At 33.8% G+C, this 23,388-nt stretch overlaps 1 protein-coding gene across 3 annotated transcripts in view; it reads left to right on the top strand.

Moving 5' to 3' along the window:
* Positions 1–23,388, top strand: part of LOC102157568 (uncharacterized) — a 1,229,235-nt gene that overhangs the window by 913,959 nt on the left and 291,888 nt on the right. Inside the window, exons 2-3 of one of the 3 annotated variants that reach the window (XM_085014078.1) lie at positions 8,746–8,906; positions 9,310–9,418. The exons of the other annotated variants lie outside the window; for them this stretch is intronic. The gene's annotated coding sequence lies outside the window, so the exon portion shown is untranslated. The remainder of the gene's footprint in view (positions 1–8,745; positions 8,907–9,309; positions 9,419–23,388) is intronic. 3 annotated transcript variants of the gene reach the window in all.

Below are 23,388 nucleotides of genomic sequence, written 5' to 3'. Positions count from 1 at the left end.
TAGTTCCTAGTACATTTCCACTGTGCCACGACAGGAACTCCCTGGACATCATTTACATAATGAATTAGCCCAGTAGTAAGAATGGAGTCTTACAGATGAGTTTTACATTTTAAAATTGCAACTCCATACTCACTGCTTCAGTAAATTGGGATTCTCTTAAACTAAGTTTTAAGCCAGAACTATGATACAATTTAGGAATTAATTATCAAAACAAATTCAACTACTATGAAATACTTAAAAAAGTTAAAATTTATGTTAAATATTATTTTTCATCATTGTACAATATTGTTCTACTCAAGGATGAGCATGCTACCCATGGGCTATATCCAGCCTGTCTCCTGATTTTTTGTACAGTTCCCTTTGTAAAGCAGGAGCTAAGAATTATTTTTATCTTTTTTAAATGGTTGAAGAAAAACAAGAATATTTTATGAAATTTAAACATTATATACAATTCAAATTGCAGTGTCTATAATTACAGTTTTATTGTAACACAGGCATCTTGTTTGCTTATGTACCATCTAGGGCTGCTTTCACCCTAGAATGACAGTTCTGTGAGTAGCTGTGAGAGAGACCTCATGGCCCACAAAGCCTAAAATATTTACTATCTTATCCTTCATGGGTAAAGTTTGTCAACCTCTGTTCAAGTTCATGCAGTGATCCTCCTGTGAAGAAAAAGTGGTACAGAAAATGAATGCTTGTACAGTAGTCTGTGTCCAAGCTGCTTAAGCAAAATAATGTTTCATTCTCTTCAGTACTTCCATCTTAATTAAAAGGTAATAAGCATTTCCAGAATAGAGATGGGACTGGTAGAAAAGAAACACTAAAAGTTAGAGTTATGTAGCTCACAAGAGCAAGATAGCCACTTCTGCCCAAAGGATTTCGTTAAGCTTCTGTACCCAGGATTGAACTGTCATGATGCTAACAGTGAATGTGGATCATGAGGGAGGACAGAGTGGGCCACAATCTCTCTTGGGACCAGGTGGATGATCTGCTCCTATATCCCAGTGCGTCCCTGGATCACCAGATCTCTGATGAGAGCACAGATTAACTACATATCTCCTCAGTAAAGTTCTGCTTTCTATTCTCTAAGCTACTCCACATAAATCAGCAGGTCTTTTTTTTTTTGTTTTTTTCTTCTTCTTTTTTCTGCTTCTCTCAGAGCCAGTGCTACCATCCATTCTAAAGTATGTACTAAACCATCAAAGCATTGTAAAATATTTATTTTCATGCAAATGTGGGCATTATCTGGAAATTTCTGGTTCCAACCTAATGGGCCAGGCTTTAAAAATAACTCTCAATGTGTTGAAGGATGTTTTCTTCATTTTTATGGCATTGCTTTACTTACTATTATAATGAATGTTGTACACCATTACACTTGAAATATATGTTTATACCTTTGCACACTTTGCTCATCATATGTACTTTAAAAAGACAACTCTAAATTGAATAAAAAGATACATACTTTCATTTATGATAATTTTATTACATGAGAGAAAGATAAGTTGAATCTTACATTAAAAGCCTTAAAACTTTTAATTTGCAAGATTACACTTATTTTTCTTTAAAATTAATAACTTTCTGAGGAGTGCTATATGAATATTACACTGCTTTGAATTGTGGTTTACAAATTCACTAGACTGTTGGTGAGTGGAAATGTCAATGTAAATTAAAGTACCATTTTAAAATTATTGCACCACAAAAAATCAAATATCTGGGAATAAACCTGACCAAGGAGGTAAAAGACTTATATGCTGAGAACTATAAAACATTAATCAAGGAAATTAAAGAGGATTCAAAGTAATGGAAAGATATTCCATGCTCCTGGGGTGGAAAAATTAATATTGTAAGAATGGCCATACTACCCACCCAAAGCAATCTATAGATTCAATGAAATCCCTATCAAATTACCCACGACATTTTTCATAGAACTAGAACAAACAATCCAAAATTTTAAATGGAACCACAAAATACCCAGAATTGGCAAAGCGATCCTGAGGAAGAAAAACTAAGCAGGAGGCATAACTCTCCAAGACTTCACGCAATATTACAAAGCCACAGTCATTAAGACAGTGTGGTACTGGTACCAAAACAGACAGACCAATGGAAATGAATAGACAACCCATAAATAAACCCAGACACCTATGGTCAATTAATCTTCAACAAAGGAAGCAAGAACATAAAATGGTTAAAAGAATCTTTTTAGAAAGTGGTGCCAGGAAAACTGGACAGCCACATATAAATCAATGAAACTGGAACACATCCTCACACCATGCACAAAAATTAACTCCAAATGGCTTAAAGACTTAAACGTAAGACAAGACACCACCAAACTCCTAAAGAGAACATAGGCAAAATGTTCTCTGGTATCAACCTTACAAATGTTTTCTCAGGTCAGTCTCTGAGAGCAACATAAATAACAGCAAAAATAAACCAATGGGACCTAATCAAACTGACAAGGTTTTGCACAGCAAAGGAAACCAAAAAGCAAACAAAAAGACAACTTACAGAATGGAAAAAATAGTTTCAAATGATGCAACTGACAAGGGCTTACTCTCTAAAACATATAAGCAACGTAGACCACTCGACAGAAAAAAGAAAAAAAACTCAACTGAAAAATGGGCAAAAGACCTGAATAGACATTTGTCCAAAGAAGATATACAGATGGGCACCAAGCACATGAAAAAATGCTCTACATCACTGGATTATTAAAGAAATGCCAATCAAAACTACACTGAGGTACCACTCACACTAGTCAGAATGGCCGTCATTAATAAGTCCACAAGTAGCAAATGCTGGAGAGGGTGTGGAGAAAAGGGAACCCTCCTGCATTCTTGGTGGGAATGTAAATTGGTACAACTACTCTGGAAAACAGTATGGAGGTAGCTTAGAAAACTATATATAGAACTACCCTGTGACCCAGAAATCCCACTCTTGGGCATATATCCGGACAAAAGTTTCCTTGAAAAAGATACATGCACCCATATGTTCATTGCAGCACTATTCACAGTAGCCAAGACATGAAAATCTAAATGTCCATGGACAGATGAATGGATTAAGATATGGTATATATACACAATGGAATACTACTCAGCCATAAAAAGAACAAAATAATGCCATTTGCAGCAACATGGATAGAAATAGAGATTTTCATACTAAATGAAGTAAGTCAGAAAGGCTGTGTGTTTGATCCCTGGCCTTGCTCAATGGGTTAAGGATTTGGCATTGCCGTGAGCTGTGGTGTACGTCACAGATGCGGCTCAGATATGGCATTGCTGTAGCTCCAATTTCACTCCTAGCCTCGGAACTCCATATGCCATGGATGCAGCCCTAAAAAACAAAATAACTAAATAACTAATTAAATAAATAAAATTATTGCATTTGAAACACACTACACATCTTTAAAACCCTGGTTCTATTACTAGCTTTTGAAAACTGGGGATAGGGAGTTCCCATCGTGGCTCAGTGGTTAATGAATCCGACTAGGAACCATGAGGTTGCGGCCTCGCTCAGTGGGTAAAGGATCCAGCGTTGCGGTGAGCTGTGGTGTAGGTCACAGACACGGCTCGGAGCCCACGTTGCTGTGGTTCTGGTGTAGGCTGGAGGCTGCAGCTCCAATTGAACCCCTAGCCTGGGAACCTCCATATGCTGCGGGAACAGCCCAAGAAAAGGCAAAAAAAAAAAAAAAAGAAAGAAAAAAAAAGAAAACTGGGGATTAAAAATTGGAGCCTAAATGGGATGTTAACTATCAGGAGGCTTAAATGTTTAAACTCTAGCGAAGTGCTTAGGTCATAGAAGAATGGTTCCCCAGTCAGCTGATCTCAAGTTATTCAAACACCTATTGGATAAATTTTTCCCACCAGTATGCAAAAGGGAAGTTAAGATTAAAACAAGTTTCTATCATACATAGCAACCTCATAAGTATTAAAAAAAAACCCTTAGGAGCTTGAGGTCTACCAGATTCTGGTCTCACATATACATTTACATTGGATCTAATTTACCAGCATACAACAAGTTTACTATACAGACGAGCAAATTAAAATGAGAAAAACAATATAGTTCTTTCTTCACAGAAATTATGATTGACTCATCCTTGCTTTATTATTAGAAACACTGAGATTGTAACCTTAAATTAATTATGGTTAATTCAAGTATGGTCAAAATTATGTTATATAAATTTTACTGTATGTAAGTTTTCTCATGAAGTTCATCTGGTAAGTAGTTCCTTTTCTAACTGCCTGCTATAAGATTGTGTTACAAAACAAACAGAAACAATATGGGCTTTTCTTGAACCTCTGTGGAGTTCAAAATACCTGTGAATTTGTATGTATTCATGACATGTTTTCTCACTTGGCTCTCACCCTAAAATAAGTACCTCATGGCCCCCTGATAGGTATCTATTAATTGCATGTGTTGGCTTTGCACTGGGACCTAGTTTTTCTAAATATACTATTGAGCATTTTCCACTTTCCCTATGGTGTGTGGGCTTTCAGTGTCTTTGACTTTCCAGGTGTTTCATGCCATCCTTTCATCATCAAAGCCATTCTCTTCAGGTGAAAGAAGAAACATACTATTTATAGTAACTTAGCATTTCTTCAGTTACAAAAGCTAAGATCTATATCAGAGCACGGAGGATGGTTCTCCTCCCAGTTAGGCCTCATTTTGTCACCTCTCACCAAAATATCTTTACGGGAGCCTTGTGCCTCAAAAAAACTTCTCATGAAAAATAATTCTTGCCACTTTGAAAGAATAATTAACCCTTATCTTCCCTTCCTGCATTTGTGTCCCCAGTCTAGGAATTAATCTACATTGTTCTATTACAGTACTTTTTTTTAAGGAAGGGATTTGAAACTTTCGTTACTATAAATTTATTGAGTACATTTTATTTTCTCTTTAGCTATTAATCAGAAATACAGAACCAGATGAAGATAATCAGGAAAATAACAAATTGTTTTCATGAAAATATACCTTAAAATGAAATTAAAAGCACCAAATTTGTAATTTTTAATAGAAATTCACAGTAACTTTCAAAATCTGTAGTAATTCAATCAGCATTAAACTGAATCTGATCTAATGACATAAAGACTGTGTGAGCTGCTAATTGTAGTTCTTAGTCACCATAGTTTCCTAAGCATATAGAATCAATTTGTATGATTGTTAGTTCAACACAAATTTAGATAAGGTAATTTCTTACCAGTTTAAACTGATACAATCAATTGATGGCATTGATTTTCTTGCAATAGATCCACTTTTTGAAGCTCAGTGAGTGTGTATACACATATCTTTATACACATGCATGTTTATTGTACAATAATACATAATTGTATAAATTTTTACAAACTTTACGCATTTAAAAACTTTTAGGAAATAGTATAAACATATCTTTACCATTATGTCTTTTGTGTCAACCATTTTATCAGGTCGGTAGAGTTTGAAGCATGAAACAATACTTGTAAAGGGCTGATTTTCTAGAAATACTGGATTTTTAGACTGCATGTTAATAGAAATTGTTGATATTCTAACTGTTACATTTAGGAGACTTTAACATGTGATCAGAGAGGTTAGAAAACATTGCTTCTTAATTACCAAATAGTCACAGCAAATCAATTCACTTGACTTAAATTGCTTTTATGATAATATCAGTATGAAGGCAGAGGCTTACACAATAGACCTTGTTACTAGGTCTCAAATGATATTTTAAATTTAAAATATTGGAATTTATAAGTATCAAGAATTTGACAAAACAAGCCCCAAATAAAATTATAATAGAATTGTTACCATTTTTCTAGTTTGCTGAAAAATACATTTTGACCCCTAATTATGTAATATTTAACTGCTTTTGTTTAAAGTAAAAGAAACTTATTGCCAATAAACATTTTACAAAGTCATGTGCAAACACAGTTTGAGAACTGAATCAAAACTAGTGTTATTTAATTAAGAAATACTTGGGCATATATGATGGTTAAGACAAACTTTAAAGGCTACTAATAGAGATTCCTTCAGGGAAAAATTGTAATATTAAGATTATTTGAAATCTGATTTTTAAATCTTTTAGTGATACAAGTGATGCAAATGATAAATGCAGTTCATTTAGTGATAAAATGAAAAGTGGAGACTGTAACTTTCACAATTGTTTGTAAATAGAATTCTAATGACTTTTAATATTGAAAAATTCAATAAGGGAGAAATAAGCTAGACAATTAAAATTTAAAATTAGAAATTGTGGAAATTGATCCAAAGATTTAGAAAAAAATTTTTCAGCATGTATTGCTTATCTCAAGAAGTTAGCATGAAATAAGAGGATAGTAAAAAAAAATGAACCATTTAATTTATTCATCTCTGAATTGAATTTAATTTTTACTATGAATATGTATTTTTATAGTTAGTGAAAGGCAAATATTGTGAATGATGCAAATGAATCCATTTATAAGTTTGTGCAGAAGGAGAGAGGAATACATATAAAGGATTTGTCCCCTACGTGCTTACCTGGCTAAGGAGTCCCAAAGATGTTTACTTTGGTCCAATGGGAATATGGATGAATATTCTCTTTCATAAATATACTAGGCATCCTTTTTAGCTTTATCTTTGACCTGCAGGATTTTACACATAAACATCCATCCTCCTGCACTTGCTAAATGTTATCAGGAGAAGATGCATGGCATGGGAGTTACTGCTTCTGCTTCTCAATGCTGAAGTTACTGGGGATAAATTTGACAAGTGTACTTAATGCAGTTGGTGTGAAGGTCTACTCAAGTAAAAATCAGTGCTGTGTTTTCAAGAAGACTGTGGTTGGCTGATAGGTGCACATCAAACATGACTCTTTGGTACCCAAATGGTCCTTCTCCAAACACAGCCTGTTTTCATTCCTCTCAGGCTCTTCCGTGGAGCATCTCCCTACTTGTAGGTCTTCTCCTATAACAAAATTCTCCTATTATAAAACAAGCCTTGGATATTAAGACTTCTTTTTTCTTTCTTCTTATCAATGAGCATTGGTTAAAAAAACAAAAAAAACAAAAAACAAAAACCAACCAAAAAAACCCAAAACATATTCATTGTCTAAAAACTGTAATTCAGAGCATTCACACAGAGATAGTGAACAGTTTTAACACCTACATCTTTAGTCTGCTTCAAAAAAATGCATATCAAACAGTGGAGTGAAGCATTGAAGGAAATGTTTTTTTTTTTTAATTTAACACCTATATCTTTAGTCTGCTTCAAAATAATGCATATCCAACAGCGGAATGAAGCATTGAAGGAAATAGTTCTTTTTAAAACTTCCAAAAATAGGAACTTTTTTAATGCCACTTAGCTAGAGCACATGTCATGTTAGGATCTAATTTCATATATAGCCAAAATTATTTTGGAAAATGTTAAATATTAAATATTTACACCATGAGTTTTAATTTTCAGCCCATAAAATTTTGTGGAGAACATTGAATGTGTTGGAGCTCTTTGAATTTACTCTACTTGGAGTTAATTGAACTTCTTTGATGTGTAAACTAATATTTCCATCAAATTTGGGAAGGTTTTGGCCATTATTTCTTCAAATACAATGAATAAGCTTTTTCTTTCTTCTTCTGAGAATTCCATTATGTGTATATTGGTGTGATAGGTAGGGTCCCACAGGTTTCTTACTTGCTTTATTTTTTTTCAATCCTCCAATTAGGTAATACCAATTGCCTACTTTCAAGCTTATGGATTTTTTTCTTTGATTAGCTCAAATATGCTAGTGAGTCCTTTTGGTGAATTTTTACTTTTAGTTTCTTTACTTTCAACTCCAGAATATTTTTTAATAATTACTATCTCCTTATTCACATTTTCTGTTTCATGAGACATTATTTCATAATTATGTCTATAATAGACTTTTTCTTTAATTTTTAAAAATAGTAAAACAAACTGATTTAAAGTCTTGTTCCAGTAAGTCCAACAACTGGACTGCTTCAGGAAGGTTTCTATTGACTTTATTTCCTGCATGTGAGTCATACTTTCCTGTTAATTTACATGTCTCATGAAATTTTGTTTAAGACTCTGTGTTACACATAATGTAACATGGCAATTCTGAAAATTAGATTCCTATCACGGTTATTTTTTTTCTAGGTTAGCTTGGTCATCCAGTGCTTGTTCAGACATTTGTTTCCTTTAATAGCCTGAACCTATAAGTTTTCTACTTTTTCCAAAGTTCTGTGTTTTTGTGGCAGTGCCTTCATGTTTAAGAAGCTTACAAGTCTGTCTAGCTTTTACTTCCTGCTTGTATAGAAACTCAAGATCACCCATGTGAAGGACTGGGTTCCTTCTAGATCTTTTCTGTGTATGTAGACAGAACTGCACATATGCACAAACATTTTGAAGACTATTTCAGAGCTTTACTATGGACATACTCTTCTCCATATTTTCCCTTAAAAATTTGGACCAGAATTCCATTTGTTTTAATTCATATCACAAACTTACGTAGGTTTTACAATCCAAGAAAACTTTCAAGAAATTAAAGTTATGACTGCATATTGAAAAAGCCCACAATGGGGAAAGGAAAGAAACTCAAGAAAAGCGTATGAACTAAGGATTTTATATTCATTCAAACTGTCCTTCAACTCTTAAAGCTAGAGAAAACATTTTTAAGCATATGAGAATTTAGAAAATGCTTTTCCAAAGAGCCATCTTGAGAAATCTATTATGTATATGCCGTTAAATTTCATATATGATATTTTCTCATTAAAATATATTTGACACATATTTTTCTACTACTTTTAGGTATACAAATTCATTTGTACAAGTTCAATTGTATTATAAATACAACTTTTTTGTACCAATGTAATGATAAGATTCACATGGAAAAATGAACCTTCAAGAATGTCTAGGAAAACACTAAATAATAAGCCATGAGAAGGAACCTGGTCTTAACCATATTTAATGTATGTATTAAAAGCTTCTATAAGCAAGATTCATAAACTATTTGGATGAGCCTTTAAGTTCACCACCTCCTCTCTTTTTTGGCCACTTCTAATCTGCTCTTAAGAAAATCAAGTTAAGTTTTTTTTTTCTTCAGTTATTATACTTTTTAGTTGTAAAATTTCCAGTCTGACTTTTTATTTTATTTTATTTTTTTAGGGAAGCACCCATGACATATGGAGGGAGGTTCCTAGGCTATGGGTCTAATTGGAGCTGTAGGCCCAACCCTATGATTGATCCTTAACCCACTGAGAGAGGCAGAGCTCTAATCTGCATCCTCATGGATACTAGTCAGGTTCATTAACCTCTGAGCCACTATGTGGACTCCCAGTCTGACTTTTAAAAAGTAATTTTTATTTCTCACAGTTCCTTTGTGGCTCAACAGTTTAAAGATCCAGGATTGTCACTGCTGTGGCTCTGCTTTCAGCTCTGGTGTGAGTTTAATCCTAGAACAAGAAACTTCCACATGCTGCAGGTATGGTTAAAAATAATAATAATATTTTTTAAATTTCTCATCTGAAATTACATATATGTATATATAATGACTTTAAAGCAAGCATCATAATATAGCACTGTTATATATAATGCTTCCTTTAAAGTCAGTATATGTGATATACAGTATACTATCTTGAGTTCAGTTTTAACTTTTTTTTTTTTTTAATTAGTGGTTACATTCTCTCGTTTACTTGAATGCCCAACAAAGTTTGATTGTCTACTGAATCTTCTGGATGACGTATTGAATAATTTCCAAAAATTTATTGTTTAGTGTTTGTTTGATTCTGGTTGACATCTTGAACAGAGATCCAAAATACTGTAGATCTGTAAAAAGCCCAGTATTTTTTCCAGTCTCTTCTTGGTTGAGTTCTACTTCCAAATTCTGTCTCCTTTAAAGACTTTGTTGAGACCTGGATTTTGGTTTGTTAAGGCCAGTCTAGAGTGGATTTTATTATAGGTATGGACCTTACTCCTAATTAGGGCCTTTTTGAGACTCAGATAATTTCTCTTTTCTGGCTCCAGCTTGAACTCTTTAAGTCTCGCAGTATTGCTTGATTTCTGTTATCTGCATTTGCCCTGTAGCAACTGCTCCTTGGTAACCTCATGTAAGCAGCCATACTCTTCTCCTGTAGAAATCCAGAATAATCATGGGGCTCATTATGTGAGTATTCCTTTTCTCAGGAATTACAGTCTGCACTGCTTGCTGTCCAGTGTCTGAAAATAGTTGCCTCATGCATTTTTGTCCCCAGTTTTATGATTGTTTACCACACCAGAGTAAGTTTAGTGTCAGTCAGTTATTTTGACACTTTAGTGCCAGAAGAAGTACAAGTTTCTTGCATGATTCTTAGATTGTTTTATTTATGGGCATTTCATGGATCTTACTCCATAAATGCAGTAATTTAAAAACCATACATTTTTTGATGCTGAAAAATCCTTATATTTGGGGGATTAAATAAGAATTTTCCAAGTTGCATCTCTCTTTTTATATACTGTTATTTCAAGTTTATTAATATTTTATCATGTTTTGTGTTATAATCACAATGAAGTTAGTGTCTAGATTAATTTTTAGTATACTTTTTGTTTGGTTTCAGACAAATAGTATCTTCAAAATGAACTGGAAAAGTTTTTTTTAATGTATGTCCACATTTTTAAACCATTTAGATAGTAATTAGTTCTTATTTGAGTATTTGATAGATTTTTGTGTATTATTTTAGACTTAGTATCTTACTTCAGGGGTAAGGTGCTACTGTAAACACTATTTTAGTAATATCGTGTAGTCTTATACTATATAAGAATTACCTTATGGTAAATAATTGAATTGAGAATTGCTGTTTTATAGGACAAGAACTCTTCACTCCAAAGTAGTTGTACCAATTTATATTTCTGCCTGTCAGAGATGAACCTATGCCCTTATCTGTATCATCACTTACATTTGTTATAGTTAGTCTTTTAACTTTGATAATTTTGGAAGGGAAATATTTCATTTAGTTTTCATTTGAGGTCATCATGTAGAGTGAAATTGAGATGCTTTTCATATTTTCATTGTCCATTCTCTATTCCAAACCTTTGCACAAATTTTTATTTGGTGTTTGGAAATTCCTTACTAGTTCATAGTTGTTCTTTATAAAGCCTAGATGCCAATTCAATGTCAGTTTTATTCCATTGCAAATATCTTTTACCAGCTTGTGGCTAGTTTTTAACTTTTTTTTTCTTTTTTTGGAAATATGTGTTTTCATTTCAACGTAGTAATTTTAATGAATTATTACTTTGCCATTTCTGTTTTTTTTCTCTTTTTTCCAAGATATCTTTACTTATTCAAAGACTATAAAGAAACTTTCTTACATTTATTTTTATATTTTATGCATTTTGTCTTTGTATATTTATTTCTTTGAAAGAAAATAATGCTTCTCTTTCTCAAATGTGCTACACTCTCACACTTCTGACACCAAAGGTTTTTTTTTTCCCCATTCCAACCAATTTTTCAGATTAACTAAGTATCATACAATTCAATTTAATATCACACTATGGGGAATTAGCTCCAGATCCCAAAGGTAGAAAATGAAGTCTAAGAAGAAGGCCTCTCTGACTTCAGACAGCATTTGAAAGTTTAGGTTTTCACATGTGCTTCTGACTGACCAGACATCTTGTTTGATATTTTGCTAGAATGGTTTACAAAACTCAAGAAACAGTTAACTCACTAGGTTATTGATTTTTATAAAAGGATATAACTGAGGAACAGCCCGATGGAGTAAAGATATACATGATAAAGTTATGGAGGAAGGGAGGTAGAACTTCTATACACTCTCATTACCTCCATGTACTTCCAACCTGGAAGTTCTTTGAAGCCCATATTTTACAGAATTTTATGGATACTTCATTATATAGTCATTATTGTATCAACTTAAAAAATGCACAGTGTGAAAGTTGAGAGTTAAGTTTTATTTAGGGGAAATTAAGACTTAAGCATGGGAAATAGAATCTCAGGTAGCCCTGAGAAACCACTCTGAGGAGGTGACAGGGAAGCTAGGATATATAGGATTTTTTACAACAAAGGGAAGATAGTAGGAACAAAAGATGTATAGAAAACCAGTTTCTGTGGAAAGATGTAAAGGTCTGGGTTTACTGGAATCACTCCTTTGAGCTATGGCCCAATATTCTTTGTTTTTTTCCTAAGTTCCCTCAGGACTCACTGGCTCACCCTTGGGAGTAGCTGCACTAATAGATGACCATAACATCCTGTGTTTTGTTCACTTAACTATAGCCCAGGAGGCAGTATTTCAGACAGGTCTGAAAAAGCACCCCAAAGAGGAAAGGGGAAATATCAAGTGACAGAGGTGAAGGGGGAGGTTCATACAGCCATGCACACATTTTACAGAAGTTTGCTGCTGGTGTCATGATGGTCACTACCAGTCACAGACATCAGTAATCATGAAGGATTTTAGTGTTTCTCTAGATATGAGGAGATGTAGGAATTTGGCTCATAAAGTCTTTTCCTAAAAATAGCTAACTATCTGAAGACCTGTTCTTCCAGTTTTCCAAGATCGCAGAGTGCCTTACTTCTGGTCTCCACCCTAAGCTCTGCTCAGGTGGTGCTTCAGATTGGCAGCTGTAGTGGCTCATGGTTTAATCCATGTAGAGGCTGATGGCAAGTGTCAAACTTCAGTTCATATTGATTAAATCATCACTGGCTATTGGTGATTCATTCAACCTCTAGCCCTTCCCTCCAAAGGTGAAGGGGAGGGTGTGAAAATCTGAAAGTTCCAATCGTTTAATCACATTATTGGTTCCCTTGGAAACCAACCCCCATCCTGTGAGTATCTAGGGGCTTTCAAAAAAATCATCTCATTAATGTAAATTCAGGTGTGGGTGAAAATGTCTTGTTATGAATAAGAAAAGGCATTCCCTTCACATTTATTGCTCTGGAGCTATTTGAGAAACTGAGGACAGAAGAGCAAATACTATAAGAAAAGATGCTCCCATGTCTCTTAGCTACAAAGGTTTTGGGAGCTCTTTGCCTGAACTGTGCACCAAGATATATGATTATTATAAAACAGTATCACATTATTTTTTCATAAACTGTCATTTTTAGAATATACATATTCGTTAAATTCTTTTCTCTATGGATAATCAATTTCTCCAGCACTAATTATTAAATAGTTAAATAATAGCAAGAGATTTTGCTTGATACTACCTCTGTCTGACAACATTTCTATATAATGTGGTATATTTCTGAACTCTCAAATCTCTTATATTTGCCTCTTTTCTGAAACTATTATAAAGATTAACATTTTACAATAACCTTGACATCTTACTAGTTAACTGTTTCCACTTCTACAAAATTTTCTTGACTTTCTTTTTTATTTTTTATTTTTTTGTCTTTTGTATTTTTAGGGCCACACCCATGGCATATGGAGGTTCCCAGTCTAGGGGTCTAATCAGAGCTATAGCTGCCAGCCTATGCCACAGCCACAACAATGTCAGATGCAAGCTGCATTTGCAACCTACATCACAGCTTACAGCAATGCTGGATCCTTAACCCACTGAGCAAGTCCAGGGATCTAAGCTGCAACCTCATGGTTCCTAGTTGGATTTGTTTCTGCTGTGCCATTATGGGAACTCCAACTATTTTTGATTCTTTGTTCTTTGGTGAGCTTTTGCTGAAATTTGTCAGATTTCATTAAAAATTTTTTTTTTTAATGTAATTACATTTGATTTATAAATAACTTTGTAGAAATTTGATATCTTAAGATTGAGTATTTCAGTACATGAAGGTATGGTACATCTTAATGTATTTGGTGTTGTCTTATAACACTGTATTATATTTTGTAATTTTGTCCATAAAGATATTTTTACTAGGTTTAACCCTAATATCTTTATGATTTCTGTTGTCACAGTAAATAGAATCTTTCCTGTAACATTTTCTAATTGACTATAATCAGTGTATAAAATGTTGCTGACTTCTGAATTTTAATTTTTTAAATTTAGATACTCAGTTTATTATCTTATTAGGTACAATATTTTGTCCGTAGATCTGCTTTGAATAGTCTATTATATGCTCTCTGCCATGGAGGAGATTTTTCACTCTTCATTTCAATTCTATGTAGCATGTTTCCTGCAGAAGGGAACACATGACCTCACACACTGCAAGGGAGGATGGGAAATGTAACCTTCCTATAAATTCAGGAAGAATAAATAAGAATGTAAGCATTTAGCCAAATTCTCCTGTTACCCAAAAATTGGGTTTACCTTTTGGTGGGTGTTGAGTCAGTAGACACAACCAAGTCAAAGATCGGGAGAAGGAAAAATTAATTACTTGCAGCAAGTAAGGAGAACAACTGGATCTCTCCCAAAGTAGTATCTCCCTAAATAGCAAAGTTGTGGAAGTTTTAGGCTAAGGGTATATGAATATTCATGAAGGAGCTTGAGTAGAGGAGAATTCAGCATAGAATTGGGACAAACGTCAGCAGATCCCAACCTCTAGTTGATTGAAGTCAGGAGGGTCAACAACATTCCATCCTCCACTTGGGTAGAAGCCTTAGCTCTTGGATCACTCAAAAATGTATTATTATATATATCCCTTGAGGAGGAACTAACACTCTGCTTTATCACTGAACTGTTTGACTGCCTTTTTTTTTTTTTTTTTTTCTGTTCCATGTCATTTGTTCCCTTTTTGATTACTGAGACCTGTTCAAGGGTAAGCACTGTAGCCAGGCTTAGATCACAAAATGGCTCAGACCAAAAAGACTTAAGTCAAAAAATCATTTCTAGTTCTTTTTCTTAGGGGACCCTCTAATCTATCTACTTATACTCTTTCTGTCTGCTCTTCTGATCACCAAATATGCTTTTCTATTTCCATTCACAAATAGTATACTCACTTAAAATGTCCAACACGTTACCCAGTCACTGCATTCAATTCAAAGTCCAAGATACCTCTTGAATGTGATAGCTTTTTATTTTAACAAAAGACGTATGTTGGCACATGCAGCCAATAGCGGTAGGACAGGATCACTACATTAAATATTTCTAAGGAAAATGTATACATATCACAAGGGGAAGAAAGAGAGTAATTCAAAGTCACAACATTTTGAAGGCTCTCATTCTGCTCTTTGGAAAGAGCTTCTTTGTCCGTTATTTCCCATAGTTTTAGTGGCATCCCCTCGGCTGCAACAAATAGGAGTACTGGGAGCCTGGCTTCCTTGGAGGATATGCCAAATTCAAATTCATCTTACTTTTCATGGAAATTTTATTGGCTAAGCATTTTTTTTTTTTTTTATGTCTCAACAAGTCAAAAGCTTTTTAAAAATCAAAGCTTGTTCCTTTGGCATAGCATTTCTTCAAGAGTGCAATAGGCATCTTAAAATTTGCCTTTAATAAGGTAAGAATTTCATTAATTACATCCATCCTTTACCTCATCCTCTTTCACTTTGATGGTGGCTGCTATGAGGCCATCTAGAATGAGAGTGGGAAGGCTGCAACCCTTGATTTGATTTTTGAACTTGATCCTTTTCTTTAACTGAGAAGTTAGGCTCAGAATCATACTCTTAATCTTGTATTTTTCCCATGTCATTTTGTTCGACTTAAATTTTTGTTAGGGTTGTGCACTTTTGAATTTATTCCTTGCCATTTGGACTCAGGAAGCATCTAGTCCATTAAAGTTCAGAACTCAGACTTTATTCATTTTATGTCTGCTGGGGAACCAGCCAGTCCTTCATTGAGCTCAACTTTTCTCTTGTGCTTTACCAATTTCAGGCACTGATAGCTAACACACTGTTTTCCAACTCTTTCCAAAGACTAAATCTCCAATTTCCAAAGACTTGTAGACTCCCTCCCAATTTACTTGAGGTATTATTTTTACCTGAAATTTTCAAACTGAAGACCAAGATCAGTGGACTGATGTAGTAGGTGTAGATGACTGAGACAAGCAGATTGCAGGGGCATTGGTGGTAGGCAAACATAGAATCATGGCAAGAAGTCAGAAAGCAATTATAATAACTCAGGAAGACCTGATAGTGACTTTAGCCAGTATGGTAGCAGTGGGCATGGTACAAGGTCATCAAATTCTCAATAGAGATAATATATACTCAACAAAGTCTATATTATTTGTTGACAAATTTGATGTGATAGACAGAGTACTGTTTGGAGGATGACTATAAGATTTGTAGTCAAAAAATCTCTGAAGATGTTTTTGCTATTATTTTGTGTAAGTGCTATGGCAAATATTGAGGATATATATATATATATATATACACATATATATATATATATATGAATACTTCTCAGTAAGTTGCCTTCCACAATTTATTCTTTTATTCAAGGAAATAATCATATGATAATCATAACACACTGTATTATAGGTAAGCATAATTATGTAATGATGAAATGAGTGTTCTGAAAGTATACAAGAGAGAGTGGATGACTTTACCCGGGTGGTGAAGAAGGCGATAAGACTTTGTAAAGGATGTAACAAGGAGTTGATTGTTGAAAAATGACTAGGAAGGTGTATAAGACTAGACATTTCAATGAGAAATGTTATCCTTTATCACAGAGATACAATTGCCCATATTAATAGTTATATAACAGACATGAGTACCATCACTATCGAGTAGCAAATAACAACATTGCAACTTGACCGATAAATTGTTTTCCCATTGGTTGCAAATTCTAAATCTTTTCTTCATGTTAATCTGCAGTCTAGGTTAACTTGTGTCTCATTTTGGCTACTGATGAGTTTTAAGAAACTTCATAAGGAAATTAACCCATATAAAGTCGCATTCTCTTCAGTACAAATCAAGATGTGGACTCCACTATTATTCAATTCACTTTCAATGGTAATCTAATGGAAAAAGATTAAAGATAAGTTGAAAAGGAGTTCACGTCATGGCTCAGTGGTTAAGAAAGCTGACTAGCATCTGTGAGCACACAGGTTCAATCCCTGGCCTCACTCAGTGGGTTGAGGATCTGGCATTGCTGGGGAGCTGTTATGTAGGTCGCAGATGTGGCTCAGATCCCATGTTGTTGTGGCTCTGGTAGGCCAGTGGGTATAGCTCCAATTGGACCCCTAGCCTGGGAACCTCCACATGCTGTGTGTATGGCCCTAAAAAGACAAAAAAAAATATACAATTATATTGAAGTCATTCAATGATATAATTATTTGTGCATAAAATTGAATTAAATGTTATAAAAATTCCCTAAATCAATAAATAGTCCATGCCATATTTTCCATTTCCTTAGACAAATTTCAATAGGATGAAATGGTGAAAATCTCCCAAGTTAAGAGAAAAATCTACATGCTTCATGAAAAATAATTATATTTAGATTTACTATATTACTCTGCTTAAAATAAAATAGAATCACCATTTGAATAAATTTAAACAATTTGATCTTCCTAAAGTTGTATTAATTTGTTGCCAAAGAGTAAATGACACTTTTCTTATATTGTACTATCAAGAAGCTCAGTTGTAAATCTTATTTGTTTTAAGATGTTCCTATGAGAAAAGATAAAGGCGTAGATAAAATCTGAGGTGCATCTTACCCTGAAAGTTTTGAGTTGCTTTGCTCTGTGAGGCCATCCACTATAAAAATCAACAGTGAAATTATATGATGTGAAAGTATCTGTAAAACTCAAAGGCAAATCTATATTTGGAAAATTCTAGTGATGTTTTGAAAACATCTGAATGACTCATCTAATGAATGAGACGGTGTGACTTCCTTGGAATTCTAAGTATTTGAACATCTTCTAACTCCCTCCTTCCCCAACATCTTTCTGCTCTTTTTTTTTTTTTTTTTTTTTTTTTTTTTTTTTTTGGTTTGCTTGTTTTCAGCAAATAGGTAGGGATTAAGATATTTTTCACCCTTATCCTTTAACTTTCATATTCCTTCAGGTCTCACTATTTGAGTTGTGTAACTACCACTATATATTTATAGTTCTGAAAAATCTCCATTTAGAGATATAGGTGGATATAGAAGGGAATTAGGAAATCATGGATTCACATCTTTATCATGATCTTAGAGGAAAATCTTTTCATTCCACTGGCACTCAATTCCATTATCTGATTGAAAATTCCATATTCTTTACTCTTGAGTGATCCTAATTAATCTGATTGACAAAAATGTATTAGATGCCTACTAAGTCCTGGATACTGTATGGGGCAATGATACAATCACTACCTTCAAAGAGATAAGATCTTTCTTCAAGTTGTGTGATCCAACCATATTCTGCTATTTTCTCCTACTCTGTTGCAATATGGAAGATGGCCAGAGCAAGATTATGAAGGATCTTATATGTCAAGAGGACATTGTTTACTACTCTTTCTATATGTGTCAAATCGGACAATTATTTGTGACTTTTTTTTTGGCTTTTTAGGGCCACAGGTGCTGCATATGAAAGTTCATAGGCTGGGGGTTGAATGGAAGCTGTAGCTGCCAGCCTATGCCACAGCCACAGCAATGCTGGATCTGATAGGAGTCTGTGATCTGTACTGCTGCTCATGGCAACACCAGATTGTTAACCCACTGAGCAAGGCTAGGGATTGAACCTGCATTGTTGTGAACACTAGTCTGATTCAATTCCCCTGAGCCACAGCAGGAACTCCTGTGACATTATTAATGTACTTAAAATATTTTTATCTGAGTCAAATCAGAGAGAATTCTGAAATAAAATACAAATTATTCAAATTAGCATACCTTTTGTTCTCCTTTAATTTCAAAACAGTTTTTTTCTTTTTTTCTTCTAAACTTTTTGAAATGTATTAATCCATTTTTAAAATGTTTTGGTCTTGGAACAACCTATTTTGCTAGACATTTTCCCAATAATTTTTAAAGTCATGTTTATTTTAGAAGTAATATAATACATGTGTTTCTGATTCATTTCACTTAATCTATCCAAATATTGTTGTCTATGAATGTGCTAATGGAACATGAACCTCTTTTATTGGGTGTTTGAAATGCTTTAAAGAAACAACAATTTGCCAAGAAGTAAAGTAACTCCTAAAAGTTAGATGTTCTTAGCATCTATGAAACACATTTCACTAAATTTATTCAAGCACTTAGTTCAAGAATCCTCACAAAAATAAGAGCCACAAACTTAACTAAATCAAGATCTTTCACTCCCTTTCTTTCCAAACCATATGGACCTAGTGTCCAGATATTCATAATCTGATTTAACAAATTTCTTCAGATTCAAAACTGTGTTTCAAATAATGAAAAACCACCCAGTACATTACTAAAAAGGTAGATTGAGAATACTGAGTAGCTGACTATAAGTAGATATGAAATGCTACTATTTCTACATATCAGTGTTATTATCCAATTAACATAAAAATAACAAGGAGAAAATTATGTGTTTTCATGAGAATTTTCTCATACTTGCCCTGATCTATCTAATGAATAGAAACAACTTTGGTGTTTTCCTTGTTTCTCCTTTAAAGGAATCTTTCCTCCAGATATGCACAGGGTCAAACAATAACGAAAACACCCACAAAGACAGAAGCATTTCCTTTACTATGAGCAGGCTAACATAGTGTAAGAACTCATAGTGACAAACCTGTCTAAACCCAAGCTTTATCATTTGCAAACTGATTGACTTGAGAGAAGGTTTTAACTTCCCAAGAACTTGAGTATTTTTTTAAATAGAAATGATAGTACAAATCCAAGTTGTTTTAAAAATTGAAGACACATGCACCTACATGTTCATTGCAGCACTATTCACAATAGCCAAGACATGGAATCAACCCAAATATCCACTGATAGATGATTGGATTAGGAAGATGTGGTATATATACACAATGGAATACTACTTGGCCATAAAAAGAACAAAATAATGCCATGTGCAGCAACATGGATGGAACTAGAGACTCTCATCCTGAGTGAAATAAGTCAGAAAGAGAAAGACAAATAGCATATGATATCACTTATATCTGGAATCTAACATACTGCACAAAGGAACCTTTCCACAGAAAAGAAAATAATGGACATGGAGAACAGACTTGTTGCCAAGGGGAAAGGGGAGGGAGTGGGAGGGACTGGGAGCTTGGGGTAAATAGATGCAGAATGTATCCTTCAGGATGGATTAGCAATGAGATCCTGCTGTGTAGCACTAAGAACTCTGACTAGTCACTTATGATGGAACACAACATGAGAAAAAAAGAATGTATACATGTATGTGTAACTGGGTCACCATGCTGTACAGTAGGAAAAAAATATATATATATGTGATACAAAATTGATAAAACTAAATTATACTTGCCACTTCCTTTTAAAAATGGATCTTATTTACTTCTAGGTGTTGATGGGCTATCAGATTATTAGCTGTGTCCTCTAAACCATGCATCTAAAGTGGATTCAATATTTTCTCCCACTTAGTAGGTTGTCTTTTGGTTTTGTTGGTTTCATTTGCTATGCAGAAGCTTTTAATTTAATTATTTCCCATTTATTTACTTACTTTATTTCCTTTAGGAGAACAAAATCATAAAAATACTGCTGTGATTTATGTCAGAATGTTCTGCCTATGTTTTCTTCTAGGAGTTTTATGGTTTCTAGTCTTACATTTAGGTCTTTAATACATTTTGAGTTTATTTTTGGATATGGTATTAGAGAATGTTCTAATTTCATTCTTTTACATGTAGTTATCCAGTTTTCCCAATACCACTTATTGAAGAGATTGTCATTTCTCCATTTTACATTCTTGCCTCCTTTGTCTATGATTATCTATAAGTGTGTGGACCTATTTGTCAATTATCTTGTGCCATTGATCTATGTATTTATTTCTGTACCAGTGCTATACTTCTTTGATTACTGTAGCTTTGCATTGTAGTCTTAAATGTGATTTCTCCAGTTCTGTTCCTGTTTTTCAAGATTATTTTGCCTATTTGTTTTTTGTTCAACATTTCCATACAAATTTTAAAATTATTTGTTCTATTTCTGTGAAAAATGCACTTGGTATTTTGACAGGGATTGCATAGAATCTGCATATTGTTCTGGGTCATTCTAATAATACTGATTATTCCAATTCAAGAACACAATATATCTTTTCATATGTCTATGTGCTCTTCAATTTCTTACAGATTTCAAGCACAGATCTTTTGCCACTTTAGATAGGTTTATTCCTAGGTATTTTATTATTTGTGTTGAGATGGTAAATGGAAATTTTTCCTAATTTCTCTGTCTACTTTACTTGTTTTGATGACCTTGACATATTTTAGGAGTACTGGTAAGATATTTTGCAAACTGTTTCTCAACTGGGATTTGTCAGGTATTTTTCTTGTGCTTAAACTAGAATAATACAATTTGTAGCAAAACATCACAGAAGCAAATGCTATTATCATAACGTCATATCAAGGATATAAGCTTCAACATGATTTTATCACCTTTGGTTACCTTCCTGGCTGAGGTAGTGTTTGGAGGTTTCTGCACTAAAGTTACTCTTTTCTCACTTTCTGTGTTCTACTTCTGCAAAGGAAGTCATTCTCTGCAGCCCTTTCTTAAGGGTAGGGAATCACATTCTACTTCCTTGAGAGTAGAGTATATGAATTATTTAGAGTTCTTCTTCATGAGAGATTCAGAAATTCTTTTTTTTTTTTTTTTGTCTTTTTGCTATTTCTTTGGGCTGCTCCCGCGGCATATGGAGGTTCCCAGGCTAGGGGTCGAATCGGAGCTGTAGCTCCAGCCTACGCCAGAGCCACAGCAACGCAGGATCCGAGCCACATCTGAAACCTACACCACAGCTCATGGCAACACTGGATCGTTAACCCACTGAGCAAGGGCAGGGACCGAACTCGCAACCTCATGGTTCCTAGTCAGATTCGTTAATCACTGTGCCATGATGGGAACTCCATGAAATTCTTGTGATATATATTTTCAATCATTTATTTATGTTATTATGTAATCATGGATAATTATTTTATCCTTTGGATTATAATCCAATGCAATTGCATTTATTTTGTTGCTCATACTCTTCCAGTTTAGATTTCATCATTCTCTAAGAAGTCCTGGTTCCTTCTATTGGAGAATGGTATTGGAAATAAAGCTCTAAGCATTATGCATGCTTCTTGCTACCGGTATGTCATTGCTTCTAGGATCTCTTAGCTGGCTGAGCAAGGAAATACATATGAGTATATGAACCCACATATATGTCTGAATCTATCAATACATTTAAATATATATTTTATATAATACATATATTGTAATACATATGTGTAAAGGTAAACTAGAAAGTATTCACATGACTCTTAATTGATATATTCAACTTTAATTCATTACCATGTGGATCATTCTGGCCTCCTCCCCTCGCTTATTTGTAACCTCCTACACCAATAGTGAGAAACCTGGCTTCTATCATCTAGAATCCAGTTAATTGTTCAAACTGAGTATGCATGCATAAGAGATTAGAATTATTAACTCATACAGCCGTAAATAGCATGTAATCAACTAGAATATAGTTGTTAGGGATAGTTGCTTTTGCATTTAGTCTTGTAGACTTCCCTTGTTTCCAGAGTTCCTTACACCAGTATATTTTCCCCACCATCTTGTGTAAGTTTATTTCATACATTTATAATACAGATCATTTTGTCACAATCTGCATTTCATCCTAGAATCCCCCAGTGTTCTAAATTATTAATACATTTTAAAATTTGTATTCATTTTCACTCTTTGTGCTGTAAATTTTATGAGTTATGGCAAATGCTTAGTGTCATATATCCACCTTTAAAACACCTTACATAATGATTTCACAACTCTAAAAATTCTCCTACAGTACTTCTTTTCAACCCTCTTCTCTTTCCAAAGCCCTAGATACAATTTAATAAAGACAATTCCTAAAGATAATTTTTATAAAGCTACATTAGAAAAATTAAATATTTATGATGCTTGTATACTAATTTTTCTTAGATTTTTCTTATGCCTACATATAATAATAGAAAAATTATTTTACCATTCTTAAGGTTTAATTATTTTGCAGTGCATTTCGGTGTAATAGTTCTATCCAGATTTCCCCATCATCACTTAAATTTCTTCAGAATATGCAGGGCAATACATATTACTTAATATCATTATGAAGCAGTGACTTTTGTATACAAAAACTAAGTAGAATAATACAATACTACAATATTCATCCTCATCAAATGTGGAAATTTTTACTCAATCATTGAAAAATGGAGACCACAGTTTGTCATATGAATATAAAATATAGGTTCCTCATCTATACTATCAAATAGTGCCTTAAATTTCAAGGAATATGTCACAAGCATTTCGAATTTTTATTTCCTAATTTCTTAATATTTGAAATTTCATGCAATTTGGGAATCTGCATGTTAACAATAAGATAGGTGATTTATATGTCCTATCCCCACACATTCCTATCACATTTCTCAAATAAGATTGTAGAAACTAGGCATGTGTTTTTACTGTGAAAGCCATAAAGCTTTAGGTATAAGGAATTTAAGAACAATCCTGGGA

The sequence above is a fragment of the Sus scrofa genome, chromosome 2, assembly GCF_054392235.1.
Source record: "Sus scrofa isolate SSC_HxYL_T2T_F1_AM1 chromosome 2, Sscrofa_HxYL_maternal_Yorkshire_Landrace_v2.0, whole genome shotgun sequence".
Lineage (NCBI taxonomy): Eukaryota > Metazoa > Chordata > Mammalia > Artiodactyla > Suidae > Sus > Sus scrofa.
Note: the sequence above shows the minus strand (reverse complement) of the source record. Positions and strands in the feature narration are given on the sequence as shown.